Below are 22138 nucleotides of genomic sequence, written 5' to 3'. Positions count from 1 at the left end.
ATTTAAACCTGGGCCAGTTATATCAGTGATCATGACGTCTACATCTTCTTCGGAAATAACACATTTCTTTCCCATGTTCATCTATGGGAAACTAGGTCAATGTCATTTTCTTTATGTGAAACCAAATTCAAGTCACGGCACATAAAATGATTTCATGATTTTAAGAGCTCTTTAGTGACAAGTGATCCACATGTGTTTGTGATAATTAGTCTTTAGTTTATCATTTATTTCATGTGCAGTATCTGCATTCTTACAGCTACTGGATAATATAAGCACCACTCTGGGAAATTCACAATACCAAAAACAAAAGCTAATACTGTACTGAGAAACCAAGTGTTCTGCAAAATGACAAATCACTTTATTCATTACAAAAAGTGACTCAACTGTCACCCCTGATTACCCCATATACAGACATATTTAATAATAAAGTTACACATATAAACACCATATATTGTAAAACAATAGACAACAGACTCTGCAGATACAGAGAAGGAGAGAGCAAACAATCTGCACTTGGGTGGCATTATGTGAGCTATAATAAATGTAGATAAGGTAAAACAGAGGCACCAGGCAGGATAACATACATTAAAACAGTTACAAATGTGAGGAAGGGTGGGCTTACCTCCCCATTGATGACCTAATTCATAGATTCAGGTAAAAAAGCCTTATTGTACACTCCACAATGCAACGTGTTTCTCATGTATGACCCACTTCATCAGGCAGTACAAAGGAATAACTTCAATGCACTCTCAGAATGTAAGGCACCCTCATGACAGAGGTGCCTTGCATTCAGAGAGCTCGTTTAAAGAGGAACTCCAGTGAAAATAATGTAATAAAAAAGTGCTTCATTTTTACAATAATTATGTATAAATGATTTAGTCAGTGTTTGCCCATTGTAAAAGAAGCTTTCCTCTCCCTGATTTACATTCTGACATTTATCACATGGTGACATTTTTACTGCTGGCAGGGGATGTCACTAGAAGTAGCTGCTGCTTGTTTTTTTGGCAGTCGTAAACAGCTGTAAACAGCTATTTCCCCCAATGCAATGAGGTTCACAGTCAGGAAACTGCCAGGACCATGGTCCTCTCAGTTTCACCACACTATCAGCCATATAGAGCCCCCTGATAATCCGTTTGTGAAAAGGAATAGATTTCTCATCTAAAAGGGTGCGTCAGCTACTGATTGGAATGAAGTTCAATTCTTGGTTGCGGCTTCTCTTTAAGTTACTTCTGTATACTGCTTGATTAAGCAGTCCATACCTGCAAAATGTGTCGCATTGTGGAGTGTACAATAAAGGTTTTTATTCATTTTTGAAGATTCATAGAAAAAGATAAAAGATTTATATAAGAAGATAACAATACAGAAAAAAAGCATATCAACACAAACTATATCAGAACGTTTCATCTTAGCGAAATACAATGTGACCCAGGAACTAAGGCCAAGAATGTTAGTACAAATTGACCAGTATACAGACAAGACAAGAAGCTCAGCTATTGAGATCTTAGAGCCTTCAGGACCCAAGAAACTTCAAATTGGATGCAAATTCTGATTTATATTATTAGCCAGGCAGAGTGTCAGGCACAGGGGACAAATAAGGTTTTCTCACTATACCTTCAGCCCGCCAGCCAAACAAAAATTGGGAGATATTACAATTATACCTAGGAAAAAATGTTAGAGAAAAATGACAGAAAAGAAATAGACTTTTAAGTAAAAGAACAAAGGAAAAAGAGGGAGACTCATAGATGGACCAACTATGAGGCCCCCGCAAGCCAGGGAGAAAAAGAAAGAGAAGGGAGAAGAGATCCTGCACGACACGTTTATCCAGGAGACCCCGCTAAAAGTAAATGATGTTACGAGGAAAAGTACATTGAACACATTAGGGGTTGTGTTCTAGGTGAATGGGATCACAAGATATCAAGATATCCATAGGTTTGTTTTTTTTATATGCATCGGATTCTAGAAGATACAATAACGTTTTTTTTACGTGGATCTGAAAATTCAAGTCATCAATGGAAATGCAGTCCACTACTGCCTCCAATTTTTAAAGGATACCCGAAGTGACATGTGACATGATGAGATAGACATGTGTATGTACAGTTGAAAATTGCGCAAAAGGTGGATCAGCGCAACACCAGGCCGCCTCCGAATGGCCTCCATCAGAGATGTGCTGAGCCCCCCCAGGAACTACAAACGCACCTTGAACCTAAACAGAAGCTCTGCATATACACCAAAAGCATGGCTGTTAAGTGGGAGCAGCTGACCAAAAACGAATTACATTAGTACATAGCAAGGAAATGAGCAGCGCTACTTAAAAACAGACTAGTGCCTACCTGCAAAAGAGTGCAAGACCCACTTGTGGGGTCGAATACACACCGAGCATACACATGACCTGTCTACCACTAGAGGAGGATGTTGGTTTCCATTAACAGCTTGCATGCAACCTATTAAGTACTCGTCCCTCCCACTGCGAAGAAGTCAATCCTCCATGGGAGGGGCCTAACACTAACTAAATCCTAACCTATGTATATGCATAGCCTGGGTGCGGCTAATCAAGTAAAATCGAAAATTGAAAATTGCGCAAAAGGTGGATCAGCGCAACACCAGGCCGCCTCCGAATGGCCTCCATCAGAGATGCGCTGAGCCCCCCCAGGAACTACAAACTCACCATGAACCCAAACAGAAGCTCTGCATATACACCAAAAGCATGGCTGTTAAGTGGGAGCAGCTGACCAAAAACGAATTACATTAGTACATAGCAAGGAAATGAGCAGCGCTACTTAAAAACAGACTAGTGCCTACCTGCAAAAGAGTGCAAGACCCACTTGTGGGGTCGAATACACACCGAGCATACACATGACCTGTCTACCACTAGAGGAGGATGTTGGTTTCCATTAACAGCTTGCATGCAACCTATTAAGTACTCGTCCCTCCCACTGCGAAGAAGTCAATCCTCCATGGGAGGGGCCTAACACTAACTAAATCCTAACCTATGTATATGCATTGCCTGGGTGCGGCTAATCAAGTAAAATCAAAAATTGAAAATTGCGCAAAAGGTGGATCAGCGCAACACCAGGCCGCCTCCGAATGGCCTCCATCAGAGATGCGCTGAGCCCCCCCAGGAACTACAAACACCTTGAACCCAAACAGAAGCTCTGCATATACACCAAAAGTTCCTGGGGGGGCTCAGCGCATCTCTGATGGAGGCCATTCGGAGGCGGCCTGGTGTTGCGCTGATCCACCTTTTGCGCAATTTTCAATTTTCGATTTTACTTGATTAGCCGCACCCAGGCTATGCATATACATAGGTTAGGATTTAGTTAGTGTTAGGCCCCTCCCATGGAGGATTGACTTCTTCGCAGTGGGAGGGACGAGTACTTAATAGGCTGCATGCAAGCTGTTAATGGAAACCAACATCCTCCTCTAGTGGTAGACAGGTCATGTGTATGCTTGGTGTGTATTCGACCCCACAAGTGGGTCTTGCGCTCTTTTGCAGGTAGGCACTAGTCTGTTTTTAAGTAGCGCTGCTCATTTCCTTGCTATGTACTAATGTAATTCGTTTTTGGTCAGCTGCTCCCACTTAACAGCCATGCTTTTGGTGTATATGCAGAGCTTCTGTTTGGGTTCATGGTGCGTTTGTAGTTCCTGGGGGGGCTCAGTGCATCTCTGATGGAGGCCATTCGGAGGCGGCCTGGTGTTGCGCTGATCCACCTTTTGCGCAATTTTCAATTTTCGATTTTACTTGATTAGCCGCACCGAGGCTATGCATATACATAGGTTAGGATTTAGTTAGTGTTAGGCCCCTCCCATGGAGGATTGACTTCTTCGCAGTGGGAGGGACGAGTACTTAATAGGTTGCATGCAAGCTGTTAATGGAAACCAACATCCTCCTCTAGTGGTAGACAGGTCATGTGTATGCTTGGTGTGTATTCGACCCCACAAGTGGGTCTTGCACTCTTTTGCAGGTAGGCACTAGTCTGTTTTTAAGTAGCGCTGCTCATTTCCTTGCTATGTACTAATGTAATTCGTTTTTGGTCAGCTGCTCCCACTTAACAGCCATGCTTTTGGTGTATATGCAGAGCTTCTGTTTGGGTTCAAGGTGCGTTTGTAGTTCCTGGGGGGGCTCAGCGCATCTCTGATGGAGGCCATTCGGAGGCGGCCTGGTGTTGCGCTGATCCACCTTTTGCGCAATTTTCAATTTTCGATTTTACTTGATTAGCCGCACCCAGGCTATGCATATACATAGGTTAGGATTTAGTTAGTGTTAGGCCCCTCCCATGGAGGATTGACTTCTTCGCAGTGGGAGGGACGAGTACTTAATAGGTTGCATGCAAGCTGTTAGTGGAAACCAACATCCTCCTCTAGTGGTAGACAGGTCATGTGTATGCTCGGTGTGTATTCGACCCCACAAGTGGGTCTTGCACTCTTTTGCAGGTAGGCAGTAGGCACTAGTCTGTTTTTAAGTAGCGCTGCTCATTTCCTTGCTATGTACTAATGTACAGTGCCTAGCACACAAATAATGATGCTATGTTCCTTTTTTTCTTTCTCTGCCTGAAAGAGTTAAATATCAGGTATGTAAGTGGCTGACTCAATCCTGACTCAGATAGGAAGTGACTACAGTGTGACCCTCACTGATAAGAAATTCCCCTTTTTATCTCTTTCCTGCTCTCAGAAGCCATTTTCTGCTAGTAAAGTGTTTTATTGTTGGAATTTCTTATCAGTGAGGGTCACACTGACTGTAGTCACTTCCTGTCTGAGTCAGGACTGAGTCAGCCACTTACATACCTGATATTTAACTCTTTCAGACAGACAAAGAAAAAAAATAACACAGCATAGTTATTTGTGTGCTAGGCACTGTACATACCCATGTCTATCTCATCATGTCACATATTACCTCGGGTATCCTTTAAACAGTTTTTAGTATACATTATTCTTCCTGGCACCTCTGTTTTACTATTATCTGCAAGTTTTGTCCACCCTTGTTGGAGGGGCGTTCCCCCTTTCATCCTATCTAAAGATCGACTTCTTAACCTGAATAGGGTCAGGTCTAAGGTCCCCATCTGCCTGTACAGTGGTTGCCTTAACCTTTTGGCGACTGTCTGCTTTAGATTCTATGCCACACTTGTGGCTGTTCTAGCCTGATGCGGTGTAGGATCTATGCCACCCGCCATTACTGCTCCCCGACGCGATCGTGCGCACCCGAGTGGAGAGATTCAGCTGCCATATGACAGCTTACATCTCCCCTCAGTGATCAGAAGCCATTGCGCATGGCTTCTGATCACGCGATCACTATGATTGCCGGCAGATGGTAGTGATCACTTACAGAGCTGCGGCGGTAAGGGGGGAAGAAGAGGATACACTCACCTCCCTGCTGTTCCCCGATGATCGGCGCTCCCCACTGCTCTGGCCGGCATCTCTGCTCGCTGTGACGTAAGACCTGGGCCGCGGCTTGATGACGTCATCAAGACGCAACACGGGACTTAGCATCAGAATGAGCGGGGACGTCGGTGTGAGCAGAGGTGTCCACAGCGGCTCATCACTGGAGCCTGGAAGGTGAGTGTAGGCTGCTGGTGAAAGGGGGGACATCTGGCTCCAGTGGGGACATCTGGCCCAGCAAGCCCTAACAGGATCCGGCTGCCTGACCCCCCAAACGCACCCCTTCCCCCCTCCCATGCAGAAGTGCCGTAAGGCGGCCGGTCCTGAAAGGGTTAAGCTACATACTCACCACTCGACGGAGGAAGATGGATCCAGCAACGTCTCCCTCACAATGAGCGCTCCACGATCCATTCCGGCTGGCAGGTATTTGCAATATCACATGACATTACACAATGGGCGTGAACGGGAAGTCAAGGTACTTTGAGGGGAGTTGTCAGGGATCTTAAAGATCTGATGCACCGTGTCAGTCCTTATCGCTATGCAGGGGAGGACTGGGACCTTTTGGCCTGGGGGGACAACACAAACTAGAGGCCCGTTTCACGGCATCCCCAGCCCAAAGCCATATCTTTCTTGTGTGCAAATCTTCAAATTGTGATGACTAACAGCCCCAGCCACACACACACACTATGTACCTGATGCCTAACCCCATTTCTCCGCACAATCTACCTGTCTGTGTCTGATGCCTAACCTTAAAGGAGTTATCAGGCTTTTTTTTTTTAATGAAAATAAGTGCTACTTACCCAGGGCTCGTCCAGCCCCAAGCTCCCAGCATGTCCCTTGCCGCAGCTCTGCAGTCAGCTGTTCACTGCCGCTGCCTCCCAGCCCCCGGCGATGACGTCAGGCCAACTGCGCCTGTGCAAGCGGCGCTGTCAATCACCGCCACATGGACCAGAGCGTACTCTGCAGACGCAGAACTACTGCGCCTGCGCAGTACACTCCGGTCCAAGTGGCGGTGATTGACAGTGCTGCTCACACAGGCGCAGTACAGGCCGACATCCAGGTCGGACTGGTGCTATCGCCAAGGACTGGGAGGCAGCGGCAGCGAATGGCTGACTGCAGAGCTGCGGCGAGGGACATGCTGGGAGCGTGGGGCTGGAGGAAGCCCCGGGTAAGTAGCATTTATTTCATTAAAAATGCCTGATAACTCCTTTAAACAACCCCCCCCCCCCCCCCACACACACACACACACACACACACACACACAAACCTACCTACCTGGTGATGCCTAACCCCACTCCTGCCCACCCACCATACAAACTACTTGTCTGACACCTACTCCCCCCCCCCCCTCCAACTACCTGTTTGACAGTGCCTAACTGCCTGCCTCCCCCCTCCCCTGCCGCCAATCACACCACAAGAAGAAAAAACATTTCCCCTCAGGCCAGGGTCAGAATGGGGATGATTATCACACAAAAAAAAACTCAGAGGGCACTGGCCTGGGCAGAGAATTGAATTTGACAGCAGTAGCAGGCAGGCAGCAAAGTGTGAGTAACTCAGTGACAAGAAGGGAGAAGAAGTACAGAAACAAAATTTATAAAAAAACACCTTCTCCTCTGGCAACCTGGACCCGACCTCCTCTATCCTCCTGTCTCCTCAGTCCTACACCTCCTCCTCCTCCACAGCAGCAAGCAGCTATAGGTGGCATCTCCAACTCCCAGCCCCAAGAGTGTCCGACTCCTCCAGCCAGGACAGCCAGCCAGCCACTTGTAGCCGCAGCTCCAGGCCCCCAGCCCCCCCAGCACAGAAAGCTGAAGAGTGAGACAGCTCACTCCGACGACACCTCAGGCACAGCAGCACAGGGGAGGACTGTGTCCGACTCCTCCAGCCAGCCACTCGTAGCCACAGCTCCAGGCCCCCAGCCCCCCCAGCACAGAAAGCTGAAGAGTGAGACAGCTCACTCCGACGACACCTCAGGCACAGCAGCACAGGGGAGGACTGTGTCCGACTCCTCCAGCCAGCCACTCGTAGCCACAGCTCCAGGCCCCCAGCCCCCCCAGCACAGAAAGCTGAAGAGTGAGACAGCTCACTCCGATGACACCGCAGGCACAGCAGCACGTTGCGGGCGGCAATGGCTCCAGGGGGGGTGCGGAGTCAAGCAGTTTCAACCCACCTGGCCGGAGAGGACCTAAGCTATTTGTGTCCTTGTGCCGCTCACATCCACCGCAGGCGCAGCCACGCACAAGGGCACACCACGGCCGGCCGCCTCAGCCCCTTCTTTGATTGGATACTTCAACTTGCCGGGAAATATCGCGCGAGGTTGCGATCCCCACTGCGAACCTGTCACCTGTGGTATGTCTGCGGCCGCTGCGTATAGCAGCGGCCAGCCCTAATTACTTAAGATTCGGGCAGCTCGGGGGGCAATTGCCCCCCGTCCCCCTGGGCCAGTCCTCCCCTGTCGCTATGTGACCCTAAATGACGTTTGCATGATTGCGTGCCTGTACCCACACTGTGTGAAATGATTGCTCAACGGTCAAAGTATTCCCAGCTATCTTTAAAATCATTGGGAAAATCACGGCGTGGGTACGGCCTTTATCAGTAACCCACTTTTGTGAATATTAAGTCATGACAAGAATTTCATATCAACCTATATTATAATGTACTACACTTTTGTGGGCTCTCGATTACACCTTTTGTCTTCACACTGTAATAAATGTTATCCTTCATTACTCTGTCAGATTTCTTTAAAGCTTTGTGTCATTGTCATTTCCCTGTCCTTTTGAATCTTCTAAAACAGGGAAAATTAGAGACTGTGATATGCTGCAGGTCATAAGTAATGATGACAGCGTTAAATTGTTTTTCAAAAGAAAATGATGACAGAGCTATCTACCAGGCAGAGAGATTAGTGATCATGTAATTATTTTTCTGTACCATAAGCACGTGCTACAGCTATCTGTATTTTCCTCTGGGCAATGTAAAGTACATTCTCCTTCACCACACGCATTCCTTCCTTTTCTGAGTGATAACCCTTGAAAACCGAAAAGGAGAAGAGGAAGCAAGCTCTACATCCCCTGAGCAACATCACTTGAATTTCATGGGCAATGCATAATGGGATAAGGTTTTTCTGGGCTAATTTTCTAAGCATGGACAAATGTTTTTGCATTTTTGCCTAAAGAATATCTTTAAAGAGAATCTGTACTTAAAAAAATGTACACCTGGGGGGGTTCTTAACTCAGGAGGCAGAAGCCTCTGGATCCTAATGAGTCTGATCAGGTCCGCTCATCTGCGCAGGCATCTATTTCCACCAGAGCCCGAGGGGGAAGATTGGACTGTGCCGGCGGTGGAACTCCATGGTAAATATAGCCACGTGCTGCAGATTTTGAGAGGGCGCAAGCACTGGATCAGGGCTACACAGGATGATGGGGAAGCATCATTAGGATATAGAGGCTTCACCCTCCCAATTTAAGTACCCGACATGGGCACTTTTTTTTTTTTACAGATTCTCTTTAAAGTAAACTGAAGATAAATGGTAGAAAGGGATTTCACTTACCTGGGCTTTCTCGATGTCCTTCAGTCAACTTTGTTATGCCTTGGCTTTGTGAAGTCCACTACCCTGCTGAGTTTCTGACCCACTGTGCATGTGCTGCAGACAGTGCCACAACAAAGTGTACCAGGAGAACATAGAGGGAGCAGATGGACTACAGAGGGCTGGAGGGAGCCACAGGGAAGTAAAAATCCTTTTCTCCATTTGTCTCAGGTACACAGTATAGTCATATAGTATATAACTGTAATCACAAGCTTCTCTATGAGTTTTTCGTGTGGACCATTTACAATATGTAGAATAAATTATTCCTCTATGGATGTGATATTTTCTATAAAGCAATTCAGCCACAAACTTTTTACAACCGTAAGCATCCTCCACTGTGGTATGAATATACTAACATTATTTTCTCTGTTTATTTATTTTAGTGTAGCATAGCTTTGTCAAAAAAAAAGTTTTGGTTCCAACCTTTTCTTATATGGTTCTTCAATCATATGGATTTCTGTTCTGACACCTGAAAGCATTTCACTGTTAAAGGCTGCGTGGGATACAGTATATACTTATTTATTGTTATTCAACTTTTATATCATCAGTGTTAGTTGCTAGAGAATATATAATTTGTTGTTACATTTATTATTATTATGCATTTGTTCTCCGCAATATCCTTTGGTAATTTAAAAGTATTCTTAATTTACAAAAGAAAATATTGAATGTTTTGAAAAAGTGAAAAATTAAACTAATGTGCTAAAAATGTTTTGTGCTATGAGCAGCATATACCGTAATGATATACTGTATATTAAAAATGTACATTGCTGTTAAGTACTCTATAGTAATTAACTACAGTAAGTTAGCGAAACTTACACACTATGGAATTATCCTACATATTTTTTTCTTGACTAGTATTCATTGAGAAACATCTGACTGAATTGATCAGGTGAATAACTTTAAACCTTTGTTAGTTTGTTAGTGTGATCATGCACCTCTGTGTTTGCCCACATTATAACTATACATGAAATACAATCACATGATTGTGACTAGCCAACTGTCGGAAATTATCAATCGAGCCGATGGCTCGATTGATAAGAAGAATCTGGGCCGTGTATGCCCAACATAACACATGGGTCACAAATAAGGAAAAGAATATTTGTAAAATAAATAACTCATCTCTGCTATGCATGTACAATTCACAGAGCGGTTATTAGTTCTGACTTTACCCATGTATGCAGAGTAACGTTACAAACATGACAGATTAACAACCATTTAAGTTAAGTTGTGACAGTAGTTAGGATATAAAATCAGATAAAATAGTTTGCTAGGACAGAAAGATTATTTATTTCTGTAAATTCTAAGAGAATTTTGCAAATTTACAAAAAACAAAAAACCATTCACACACTGCTGACCAAAAGGGGTTTGCAATCTTATGTTACTAATGTCCCTCTAAGCATAAGGTCTGGATAGTGTAAGTTGCAGGCAGCCGCCATTGTGTCCCTCTGTGCCACCTCCAACCCCCATCCTTCTGTCCCCCTTTTTACTTCCTTCTGTCCCCCTTTGTGCCTCTTTATGTCTCCTTCTGCTTCCCTCTGTCCCCCTGTGCTTCCTTCTGTCCCTCCTTTTGTGCCCCTTTGCGCTTCCTTGGTCGACCCGTGCCTCCATGTGTCCCCCTGTGCATCCTTCAGTCCCCCTTTGCCTCCTACTGTCCCCCTTTGTGCTTCCCCCTGTCTCCCTGTGCCTTGTTCTGTCTCTCTGTTCCTCCTCCTGTCCCTCTTTGTGCCTTCTTCTGTCCCCCTTTGTGCCTCTTTCTGTCTCCCTGTGCCTCCCTCTGTCCCCCTTGTGCTACCTCTGCACCCCCCCGTGCATCATTTTGTCCCACTGTGCCTAGACTCTTTCTGTCCCAGGCGGAAGCACAGCACTGGTGAGTGCACATCCATAATTAATATAGTAAAATATCAAAAACATTTACCAATATTTTACTATGACCTTACCTAACCTTATTCTCACACAGAGCCCTCCCTGTACCGATGCCTAGACCTGAGACCCCTTGGTGGTGCCTAACCCTTGGAACCCCTGGTGGTGCCTAACCTTAAACCTATGCCTAACACTAAAGACCTTTCCACTGATGCCTAACTCTAAAGATTACCCTACCCCCGATGCCTAACCTTATCCACCAGCGTCCTGTTTAAAAGTGTGCCTGACCGCTATTCTATTGGGCGCCCTTTTCAACAGGACACATGCTTTCCAGCTGTTCCAGGTACATATTGTTGAGTTCACAATGAATTTGAAATATTCTGTGGGTTTATGAAATCAAAACGTTTCCTTTTATTTATGGAATGGCATTACATTTAACTATATCTCAAATGCCTAAATATTTCTAACGGTTTCCAAGTCACCTTAGTTACTGTTCTTCACCTGCTCAACATAAAATCAGTACAGCTATAAAATATTTTTTCAACTGTATGCTATCCTAATATGCTGTTGAAGGAGATACATTCCAAATACCTCACTGCTTTTGAATTCACCACCACCCATATGCAATTAACTTTTTCTCCTAGGTGATATTTTCACAACTTGTCAGTAAAATACCTTTTAACCACTTGAGGACCCACCCTTTACCCCCCCTTAAGGACCAGCGTTATTTTTTGTGATCTGTGCTGGGTGGGCTCTGCAGCCCCCAGCACAGATCAGGTTTCATGCAGAGCGATCAGATCGCCCCCCTTTTTTCTCCCCTATGGGGATGGTGTGCAGGGGGGGTCTGATCGCTCTGGTGGGCAGGCTTGTTGCGGGGGGGGGGGGGGGGCACCTCAAAGCCCCCCTCCGCGGCGAAATTCCCCCCTCCCTCTCCTACCTGCTCATCCCCGGTGATCGGGGCTGCCCAGGACGCTATCCGTCCTGTGCAGCCAGTGACAGGACGTCCCCTGTCACATGGCGGCGATCCCCGGCCGCTGATTGGCCGGGGATCGCCGATCTGCCTTACGGCGCTGCTGCGCAGCAGTGCCGTACAATGTAAACAAAGCGGATTATTTCCGCTTGTGTTTACATTTAGCCTGCGAGCCGCCATCGGCGGCCCGCAGGCTATTCACGGAGCCCCCCGCCGTGAATTAACAGGAAGCAGCCGCTCGCGCGAGCGGCTGCTTCCTGATTAATCAGCCTGCAGCTGGCGACGCAGTACTGCGTCGCTGATCCTGCAGCTGCCACTTTGCCGACGCACGGTATAAGCGTGCGGTCGGCAAGTGGTTAAACCACCAGCAAACAATAGAAAGGGGTAAAGAGGCGCCCAAGGTGAATAAAATGCATTAAAAACAACTAAAATATAGATAAATGAGGTGGCTTACCTCAGTGATGACACACCCATATAGAAATGGATATTGATTAGTGAAAAAAGCACAGGCAACGCGTTTCGTAGGAACTTGCCCACTTCCTCCGGCCCAGATAAAGTGCCTGAGGAAGTTAGTGAGTTCCCACGAAACACGTTGCCTGTGCTTTTTTCACTAATAAATATCCATTTCTATATGGGTGTGTCATCATTGAGATAAGCCACCTCATTTATCTATATCAGTGGTTCTCAACCTTTTTGAAGTCGTGACACATCACACCAAACACTCAGATCTCCGCGACACATCACATATGTATAGATAGTATAGCTGCCCCAGTATAGGTAGTATAGTTCCCCAGTATAGGCAGTATAGATGCCCCAGTATGGGTAGTATAGCTACCCCAGTGTAGGTAGTATAGCTGTCCCAGTGTAGGTAGTATAGCAGCCCCAGCATGGGTAGTATAGCTGCCCCAGTGTAGGCAGTATAGCTGCCCCAGTGTAGATACCGTAGTATAGCTGCCCCAGTGTAGGTAGTATAGCTGCCCCAGTATATGTAGTATAGCTGCCCCAGTATAGGTAGTATAGTTCACCAGTATAGATAGTATAGTTGCCCCAGTATTGGTAATATAGTTCCCCCAGTATAGGTACAGGGGCGTAGCAATAGGGGGTGCAGAGGTAGCGACCGCATCGGGGCCCTTGGGCCAGAGGGGCCCCATGGGGCCATTCCTAAACCAAAGTATAAGCTGGTTATTGGTCCTGTGGTGGTAATAATCACTTCTATAGATGCGTTGAATGGTAGTAATCATTAACAAACTGCTCCCCATTCCCTTCTTGCACCTCTGATACTGTAGACGACCTTGGCGGGTTTTGTTGCGCCGTATCAAGTGTTATGTATACAGTGCTTGAGGGGGGGGGGGCCCAATGTAAATCTCGCACCGGGGCCCTGAGCTCCATAGCTACGCCACTGTATAGGTAATATAGTTCCTCAGTATAGGTAGTATAGATGCCCAAGTGCGGGTAGTATAGTTCCCACATATAGATAGTATAGCTGCCCCAGTGTAGGTAATGTAGTTCCCCAGTATGGGTAGTATAGATGCCCCAGTATAGGTAGTATAGCTGCCCCAGTGTAGGTAGTATAGCTGCCCCAGTGTAGGTAATATAGCTGTCCCAGTGTAGACAATATAGCTGCCCCAGTGTAGGCAATATAGCTGCTCCAGTGTAGGTAGTACAGCTCAGGGGAGGACTGGGACCATTTGGCCAGGGGGAAAAACACAACTTAGAGGCCCGGTCACGGAATCCCCAGCCCAAATACATTTGCACGCAATAAAGATATGTTTCAATGGTAGTTTAAAGCAACAATATACAGTATTTAGTAGTTAAGTTAAGAAATAATGGATCCATCCTGCCTCTAGTCAGCCTTTCAGGCTGGGGGTATAATTGTATGGGGGACATTTTCTTGGTGCACTTTGGGCCTTTGAGGGTACTATCTGCATTAAGTATGTATGCTGTCCCTTTGTCTGTGGGTTTCGTCTGGGCACTTCAGTTTCCTCCCACATTATAAAAAAATACAGATACGTTAAAAGGCTTACCCCTAAATTGGCTCTAGACTAAAATGGACATATGACTTTGGAAGGGATGGTAGGGATTAGCTTGTGAGCTCCTCTGAGGACAGTCAGTGACATGACTATGTACTCTGTAACGTGCTGCAGAGGAGGTCAGCGCTATATAAATACATAATTATAATATGGTAGGACATTACACTATGACTATGGTAGGATTAGATTGTGAGCTCCTCTGAGGGCAGTCAGTGACATGACTATGTACTCTGTAATGTGCTGCAGAAGATGTCAGTGCTATATAAATACAGGATCTTCTCAAAAAATTAGCATATTGTGATAAAGTTCATTATTTTCTGTAATGTACTGATAAACATTAGACTTTCATATATTTTAGATTCAAATACACACAACTGAAGTAGTTCAAGCCTTTTATTGTTTTAATATTGATGATGTTGGCATACAGCTCATGAAAACCCAAATTTCCTATCTCAAAAAATTAGCATATTTCATCCGACCAATAAAAGAAAAGTGTTTTTAAAACAAAAAAAGTCAACCTTCAAATAATTATGTTCAGTTATGCACTCAATACTTGGTCGGGAATCCTTTTGCAGAAATGACTGCTTCAATGCGGTGTGGCATGGAGGCAATCAGCCTGTGGCACTGCTCAGGTGTTATGAAGGCCCAGGATGCTTCTATCGTGGCCTTAAGCTCATCCAGAGTGTTGGGTATTGCGTCTCTCAACTTTCTCTTCACAATATCCCACAGATTCTCTATGGGGTTCAGGTCAGGAGAGTTGGCAGGCCAATTGAGCACAGTAATACCATGGTCAGTAAACCATTTACCAGTGTTTTTTGCACTGTGAGCAGGTGCCAGGTCGTGCTGAAAAATGAAATCTTCATCTCCATAAAGCTTTTCAGCAGATGGAAGCATGAACCCACTTTTGAACCAGAAACAGCGGCAGAAGCGCCTGACCTGGGCTACAGAGAAGCAGCACTGGACTGTTGCTCAGTGGTCCAAAGTACTTTTTTTGGATGAAAGCAACTTTTACATGTCATTCGGAAATCAAGGTGCCAGAGTCTGGAGGAAGACTGGGGAGAGGAAAATGCCAAAATGCCTGAAGTCCAGTGTCAAGTACCCACAGTCAGTGATGGTCTGGGCTGCCATGTCAGCTGCTGGTGTTGGTCCACTGTGTTTTATCCAGGGCATGGTCAATGCAGCTAGCTACCAGGAGATTTTGGAGCACTTCATGCTTCCATCTGCTGAAAAGCTTTATGGAGATGAAGATTTCATTTTTCAGCATGACCTGGCACCTTCTCACAGTTCCAAAACCACTGGTAAATGGTTTACTGACCATGGTATTACTGTGCTCAATTGGCCTGCCAACTCTCCTGATCTGAACCCCATAGAGAATCTGTGAGATATTGTGAAGAGAAAGTTGAGAGACACAAGACCCAACACTGAGCTTAAGGTCACTATCGAAGCATCCTGAGCCTCCATAACACCTGCGCAGTGCCACAGGCTGATTTGCCTCCATGCCACGCCACATTGAAGCAGTCATTTCTGCAAAAGGATTCCCGACCAAGTATTGAGTGCATAACTGAACATAATTATTTGAAGGTTGACTTTTTTTGTTATAAAAACACTTTTCTTTTATTGGTCGGATGAAATATGCTAATTTTTTGAGATAGGAAATTTGGGTTTTCATGAGCTGTATGGCAAAATCATCAATATTAAAACAATAAAAGGCTTGAACTACTTCAGTTGTGAGTATTTGAATCTAAAATATATGAAAGTCTAATGTTTATCAGTACATTACAGAAAATAATGAACTTTATCACAATATGCTAATTTTTTGAGAAGATCCTGTACATAATAATAATATGGGGGGACATTAGACTATGATACGATTAGACTATGAGCTCCTCTGAGGACAGACAGTCAGTGACATGACTATGTACTCTGTAAAGTGCTGCAGAAGATGCCAGTGCTATATAAATACATAATAATAATGTGGTAGGACATTAGACTATGACTATGGTAGGATTGGACTGTGAGCTCCTATAAGGACAGTCAGTGACATGACTATGTACTATGCGCTGCAAAAGATGTAGACCCTTTATAAATACTAAAAAAATCTCCCTCAAAGTATTCCCTGGTGGTCTTATGGTCCCTCGATCTCCAGATAGCTTTCCCTAGTGATCTTGTAATCCCCCCTCCCCTTTACAGTAAGCCCTGGTTTGGTTGTTTAGTGGTCCCCTTTCCTCATTTAGCTGCCCTAGGCCGGATCCACACTATAATCGCTTTGGCGGCATTTGATTAGCGCTTTCTGAGCGCTTTTTAAAAATGTCTCCCATTCACTTTCATTAAAAACGCTGTAAAAAAATCGCAAAAAATTGCAGCGATCGCAAATTTTTACGCAGTTTTTACCGTAATTTTAATGAAAGTGAATGGAGCAATTTTTAAAAAGCGCTCAGAAAGCGCTAACAGGTGCCTCATCTCCGTGACCTGGTGACATGTACACACCCATGTGCCGCTGGGTCACTGAGATGAAGCACCTGTGAGGATGGAGACGTTAGCACACAGATGAGTGCGCCAGCTGGACAGGTGAGTGCCTCTGCTATGAATACACTGCAGAGGCTCTGGGGGTCCACTATTAATTTTAGGGAGACCAGGGGGGGGGGGGGCAGCAGCCAGCTGTGGGGCCCTGGGGAACAACCCAACAATATATGGAGGGGTATGCTGGGACCTGTGGTGCCTTTATGGAAGGGAAGGAGCATGACGGGAGCCATGGTGCTTATAGGGAGGGGCTTGCTGGGAGTTGTGGTGCCTCTATTGAGGGAAAGGGGCATACTGGGGCTGCGGTACCTCTATGGAGGGGGATGGGCATGCTAGGAACAGTAGTGGCTCTATGGAGGAGAAGGGCATGCTGGTAGCTTTAGTGCCTCTATAGGGGAGAAGGGCAACTTGCTGGGGCTGTGGTGTCTCTATGGAGGGGGATGGCATGCTGGAAACAGTAGTGCCTCTATGGAGAAGGGCCTGCTGGGAACAGTAGTGCCTCTATAGGGGAAAAACTTGCTGGGGCTGTGGTGCCTCTTTAGAGAGGGAGGGCATGCTCAGAGCAGTAGTGCCTCTATGGAGGACAAGGGCATGCTAGCAGCTTTAGTGCCTCTATTGGGGAAAGAGACCTGCTGGGAGATGTGGTGCTTCTATAGAGGGAGACAGGAAAAACAGGCCACCTAATGCTGTGGAGTGGGGGAGGGGGTGTCAGAAACTCACAGGCATGCAGCAGAAGGAATTCCCAGCCAGACATCTGATCCTCCAGTGCAGCCAGTGCAGTGTGGTGTCTTTCTTCTCTGCACTGAGGAACTGGCTGCACTGAAAGCCCTGGCTGCTTCTCCCCATGTGTGTGTATACAGAGCAGCCTGGCAAGTAGTCTGTCCCAGCGTGATCTCCACTAGTGTTGTCCAGATCATGAACGATTCGGATCTTTGATCCGAATCTATTTTGTGAATCGAATCATCCGAATCATCAAAATGAGTGATTCGGATCACAAAGGGGGCGGGGCCAGGAGCGACACGCCCCCTCTCAGCGGGCAGCGGGGTCCTGGAAGCAGAGCAGAGATGGATCGCTCTGTTGGAGGGGAGGCAGCCTTGCACAGCCACAGGTAGATGAGAGAGAGGGGACATGGGTGCCACTGCCAGATATGTGTAGAGCACACATACTGGCTGAAATGTGCTGCTCATTATAGGCTGTCTGTTCCGTAGTTGTGCACAGTGAACACATTGGAAACTTTTGGCACAGCAGCATGCTGGGCTAGGACAGGGCAGGCACTGTAATTGCTGTGCAATATGATCCTCATGCACTGCTCTAAACAGCTGCACTTTACTTCTGGGAATGCTTTGGGGAATGGGAGCTGGGAGTATACAGATGAACATATAGGTGAAATATATGTAAAGCATATGATTGCAGCATGTGGGTATTACGTGCAAACAAACATTTCTGCTCTCTGCTCGTCCCTCCTCCCTTCTCTGTCCACTCCCTGCCCTCTGTCCATCTCCTCCCCTTCTCTGTGTGTCCACCCCCCTCCTCTTCTCCTGTCCTGCTAGTCATTTCACCCCCGAATGCTTCCCTTGTAAAATGATCCGAGATTCGGATCAAAGATTCGGATCTTTTCAATGATCCGATTCGAATCATCCGGATCATTGAAAAGATCCGAACTTCGCATCTCTAATCTCCACAGGCCGAGGGGGCGGAGCCTACACACATACACACACAGTGCACCAGAGAGGATGTCGGGAAAAGCAGGAGCTCTCAGCCAATGCCCTGCTCCCTGGCCCCACAGGAAAGAGCTGAGCTTAGCCCATCAAAACAGCTGTGGGCGGGGCTGAATCAAGTGGCCGCGGAGCTGCTGATTTTCAAAGGTATTTACAACTGTACCGGCCCTGATTGTTAGGGATCCTGGCGGCCCGGGGGGAGAATGCCACCCGTCCCCCCGCGCCAGTCCGCGCCTGGTACAACTGCCCCAGTGTAGGTAATATAGCTGCTCTAGTGTAGGTAATATAGCTGCTCCAGTGTAGGTAATATAGCTGCCCCAGTGTAGGTAATAGTGCTGCCCCAGTGTAGGTAATATAGCTGCCCCACTGTAGGTAATATAGCTGCCCCACTGTAGGTAATATAGCTGCCCCACTGTAGGTAATATAGCTGCCCCAGTGCAGGTAATAGAGCTGCCCCAGTGTAGGTGCTCCACACCTAGCTGCCTCCTCTATGTCGTGCCAGTGGATTTGCACATTGTCTACCTGCTAGGTTCAGGTGCCTTTCGCCGTGCTTTGCTCTCTTGGTTCCTTATGCTGGAAATTGTAAATTCGCTTATTTGGCCTGACGAAGGGCATATTCAGCCCGAAAGAGACTAGTGTCGTTGCCAATTCAACCATTATGCCAATTCTACTAATATGGTCCATTTTTCTGCTAGCCAAACAATTTGAATAAGCCTTTATTGAGCCTCTTTATTCAAGTTACACAGATTTGTTTCATGTCAAGTTGTGTGTTTTGTATCAATAAAGTTTTTGTACTATCTTTGAGACACTGCATTTTTGCGCATTTTTTTAAAATATATTACATAAAGTCCAGTACTTATTGCAACATAGGTAATATGGCTGCCCCAGTGTAGGCAATATAGCTGCTCCAGTGTAGGTAATATAGCTTCCCCAGTGTTGGTAATATAGCTGCCCCAGTGTAGGTAGTGCACGTCTTCCCAGCCACGTCAGGAAGCAGGGGGAGGCTGGCTGTACACTGCTCGAATCTATCTGCTGCTCTCCCAGCCACAGAACAGCTGCAGCAGTGTGTCTGCCACACATATGCTGGATGTAAGAGGGAGAGACACTCTGGAAGGATGCCGCATTTTTGCAGTAGCAGAAGGATGCCACCTTTTTGCAGGAGCAGGCGCATGTAGGCTCGTACCTCAGTTCTTCTGGCAGAGGCGTAGCTAGGGTTTTCAGCGCCCGGGGACAAAGACTATTAATGCGCCCCCTAAGGTGAAGGGTCGTGACCAAATGTGGGCGTGGTTATGGGTGCTCCACATTTGGTCACGCTGCTTCAAATGTACATGGAGGTTAGCAGGCTCACGCTCACCCACCCTCCCTCAGTATGTACCTTCCAGCATGTTCCAAGACAAATTCAGCAATCATGAGCCCCCCCCCCCCCCCCCATCAAGACAAATTCCGCAATCATGAGCAAACATGAGGCCCCCAACATGATCAACTCAGCAATCATGAGGCCCCCAACAAGACAAATTTAGCAATCCTGAGGCCCCCAACAAGACAAATTCAGCAATCATGAGGCCCCTAACAAGACAAATTCAGCAATCATGAGGCCCCTAACAAGACAAATTCAGCGATCTTGAGGCCCCCAACAAATCATGAGGGCCCCAACAAGACAAATTCAGTAACCATGAGGCCCCCAACAAGACAAATTCAGCAGTCATGAGGCACATAAATAGACAGCATTTCACATAAATAGGCAGAATGCCCCCTTAATATGGTAGACACCTCTCACCTGGCAGCAGTTCCCCAAAATACACTGACAGCAGTGCTTCCCCAAAAATAGGTAGCCCCAGGTCTATAGGTGTCCCCAGAATAGGTGGCCAGCAGTATAGATGTCCCCAGAACAGGTAGCCAGGGGTAGAGATGTCCACAGAATAGGTAGCCAGGGGTATATGTGCCCAGTATATGTAGGCAGGGGTATGTGTCCCCAGTATATGTAGCCAGAGGTATATGTGTCCAGTATATGTAGCCAGGGGTATATGTGCCCAGTATATATAGTCAGGGGTATATGTGCCCAGTATATATAGCCAGGGGTATATGTGCCCAGTATATGTAGCCAGGGGTATATGTGCCCAGTATATGTAGTCAGGGTTATATGTGCCCAGTATATGTAGCCAGGGGTATAATATGTGCCCAGTATATATAGTCAGGGGTATATGTGCCCAGTATATGTAGCCAGGGGTATATATGCCCAGTATATGTAGCCAGGGGTATATGTGCCCAGTATATGTAGCCAGGTGTATATATGCCCAGTATATGTAGCCAGGGGTATATGTACCCAGTATATGTAGTTAGGGGTATATGTGCCCAATATATGTAGGCAGGGGTATATGTGCCCAGAGTAGGTAGCCAGGGGTATATGTGCCCAGAGTAGGTAGCCAGGGGTATATGTGCCCAGAGTAGGTAGCCAGGGGTATATGCCCAGTATATGTAGTTAGGGGTATATGTGCCCAATATATGTAGGCAGGGGTATATGTGCCCAGAGTAGGTAGCCAGGGGTATATGTGCCCAGAGTAGGTAGTCAGGGGTATATGTGCCCAGAGTAGGTAGCCAGGGGTATATGCCCAGTATATGTAGTTAGGGGTATATGTGCCCAATATATGTAGGCAGGGGTATATGTGCCCAGAGTAGGTAGCCAGGGGTATATGTGCCCAGAGTAGGTAGCCAGGGGTATATGCCCAGTATATGTAGTTAGGGGTATATGTGCCCAATATATGTAGGCAGGGGTATATGTGCCCAGAGTAGGTAGCCAGGTCAGGTGTCAACCTCCCCAGCAGGAGGGGAGCAGCGCAGAGAAGAGGAAGAGCTGCTCTCCCTCCCTCGCTCTCCCCTCCAATGTCCGGGTGGCTGGCAGCGGCGGGCGGAACTTACCTCCGTCTCGTCGCAGCGCCGGATGGATCTGCCACTACTCTGGTCTGGTCCAGACCAGAGCAGCGGCTGCGCACCCGAACTTCCGGCCGGCGCTGGAGCGAGACGGAGGTGAGTTCCGCCCGCCGCTGCCAGCCACCCGGACATTGGAGGGGACAGCGAGGGAGGGAGAGCACCTAAGGTGAGGGAAGGAGGGGGTGATTGCCCCCCTTCCCCACCGTCCGCACAGCTCTCCCTCTTCTCTGCGCTGCTCCCTTCACCCCCCGCAAAAAAAAAAAAACCCCGAAGCTCAGCTGGGCGCCCTTGGGTACCAGGCGCCCCGGGGCACTTGTCCTACCCCGACCCCCCTGTCTTCTGGTAAATCTGGTGCTCTCCTCCCTCTCCATTTCAAGTGTATCTCTGGCTCCCTCCTCGCTGATTTGCCTCCGCCCTCGCTCTGAGTAGTTAGTGCTGTGCTACAAAAAAATGGCCGACTATGTCCGCAAATGCGGGTGTCGGCTGCCATTTTCTTGTAGCACTGCTCTAAAACACTGAGCAGCGGATAGAGCCGACAAGCGAGGAGGAGACAGAGCGGGGAAACCTGGTGACACATTCCCGGTTCTGCCACAACAAATGAATGTGTCGCGGCACACCGGTTGGGAACCACTGATCTATATTTTAGTTGTTTTTAATGCATTTTATTCACCTTGGGCGCCTCTCTACCCCTTTCTACTGTGTCTCACCCATCTATGGGGTGCTCCTACACCTGACCACTGGTGGTCTCTGACACTACCTAGTTTGCAAGTGTGTAAGAGTTTTTTCAAGAGAGCGACCTTCGCCAGGTCTCCTGGTACCCAGAGTGGAGTCGGGTTTGTGCATCTCCACCTGCCTGCAGTGGTCGGTTGCCCTTCTCTAACCCGCCTCTGTGAGTATCATTTCAACACCCTCTAATTTATTCATTAATCTTTGTGACTTACTGCACTATCTGGGCTCCCGTTGTCTCTGTGTTTCTTTCCATAGGGTGCACATACTCACCCTCAACCTTCTTGCACCAGCAAACAAGAAAAACACAAAATAATTTTAATAGTACTCTTTAGCTTACTTTGTGGTACTTTTTCAATTGCAAAGTGCTAAAAAGTTATTTTAAAGAAATTATATTATATAATATTATATAATTATCTCCCAGGTGAAA

General features: G+C 46.9%; 1 protein-coding gene across 4 annotated transcripts in view; it reads left to right on the top strand.

Moving 5' to 3' along the window:
* Nucleotides 1-22138, top strand: part of LOC137552383 (programmed cell death 1 ligand 2-like) — a 114860-nt gene that overhangs the window by 22642 nt on the left and 70080 nt on the right. Inside the window, exon 1 of one of the 4 annotated variants that reach the window (XM_068271388.1) lies at nt 8420-8488. The exons of 2 other annotated variants lie outside the window; for them this stretch is intronic. The gene's annotated coding sequence lies outside the window, so the exon portion shown is untranslated. Of the gene's footprint in view, nt 1-8419; nt 8489-9051; nt 9128-22138 lie in introns of those variants that run through there. One more of the 4 variants, XM_068271389.1, reaches the window with a different exon arrangement.

This window comes from Hyperolius riggenbachi, chromosome 1 (assembly GCF_040937935.1).
Source record: "Hyperolius riggenbachi isolate aHypRig1 chromosome 1, aHypRig1.pri, whole genome shotgun sequence".
Taxonomy (NCBI): Eukaryota; Metazoa; Chordata; class Amphibia; order Anura; family Hyperoliidae; genus Hyperolius; species Hyperolius riggenbachi.
This window is presented reverse-complemented; position numbering and strand designations above follow the sequence as displayed.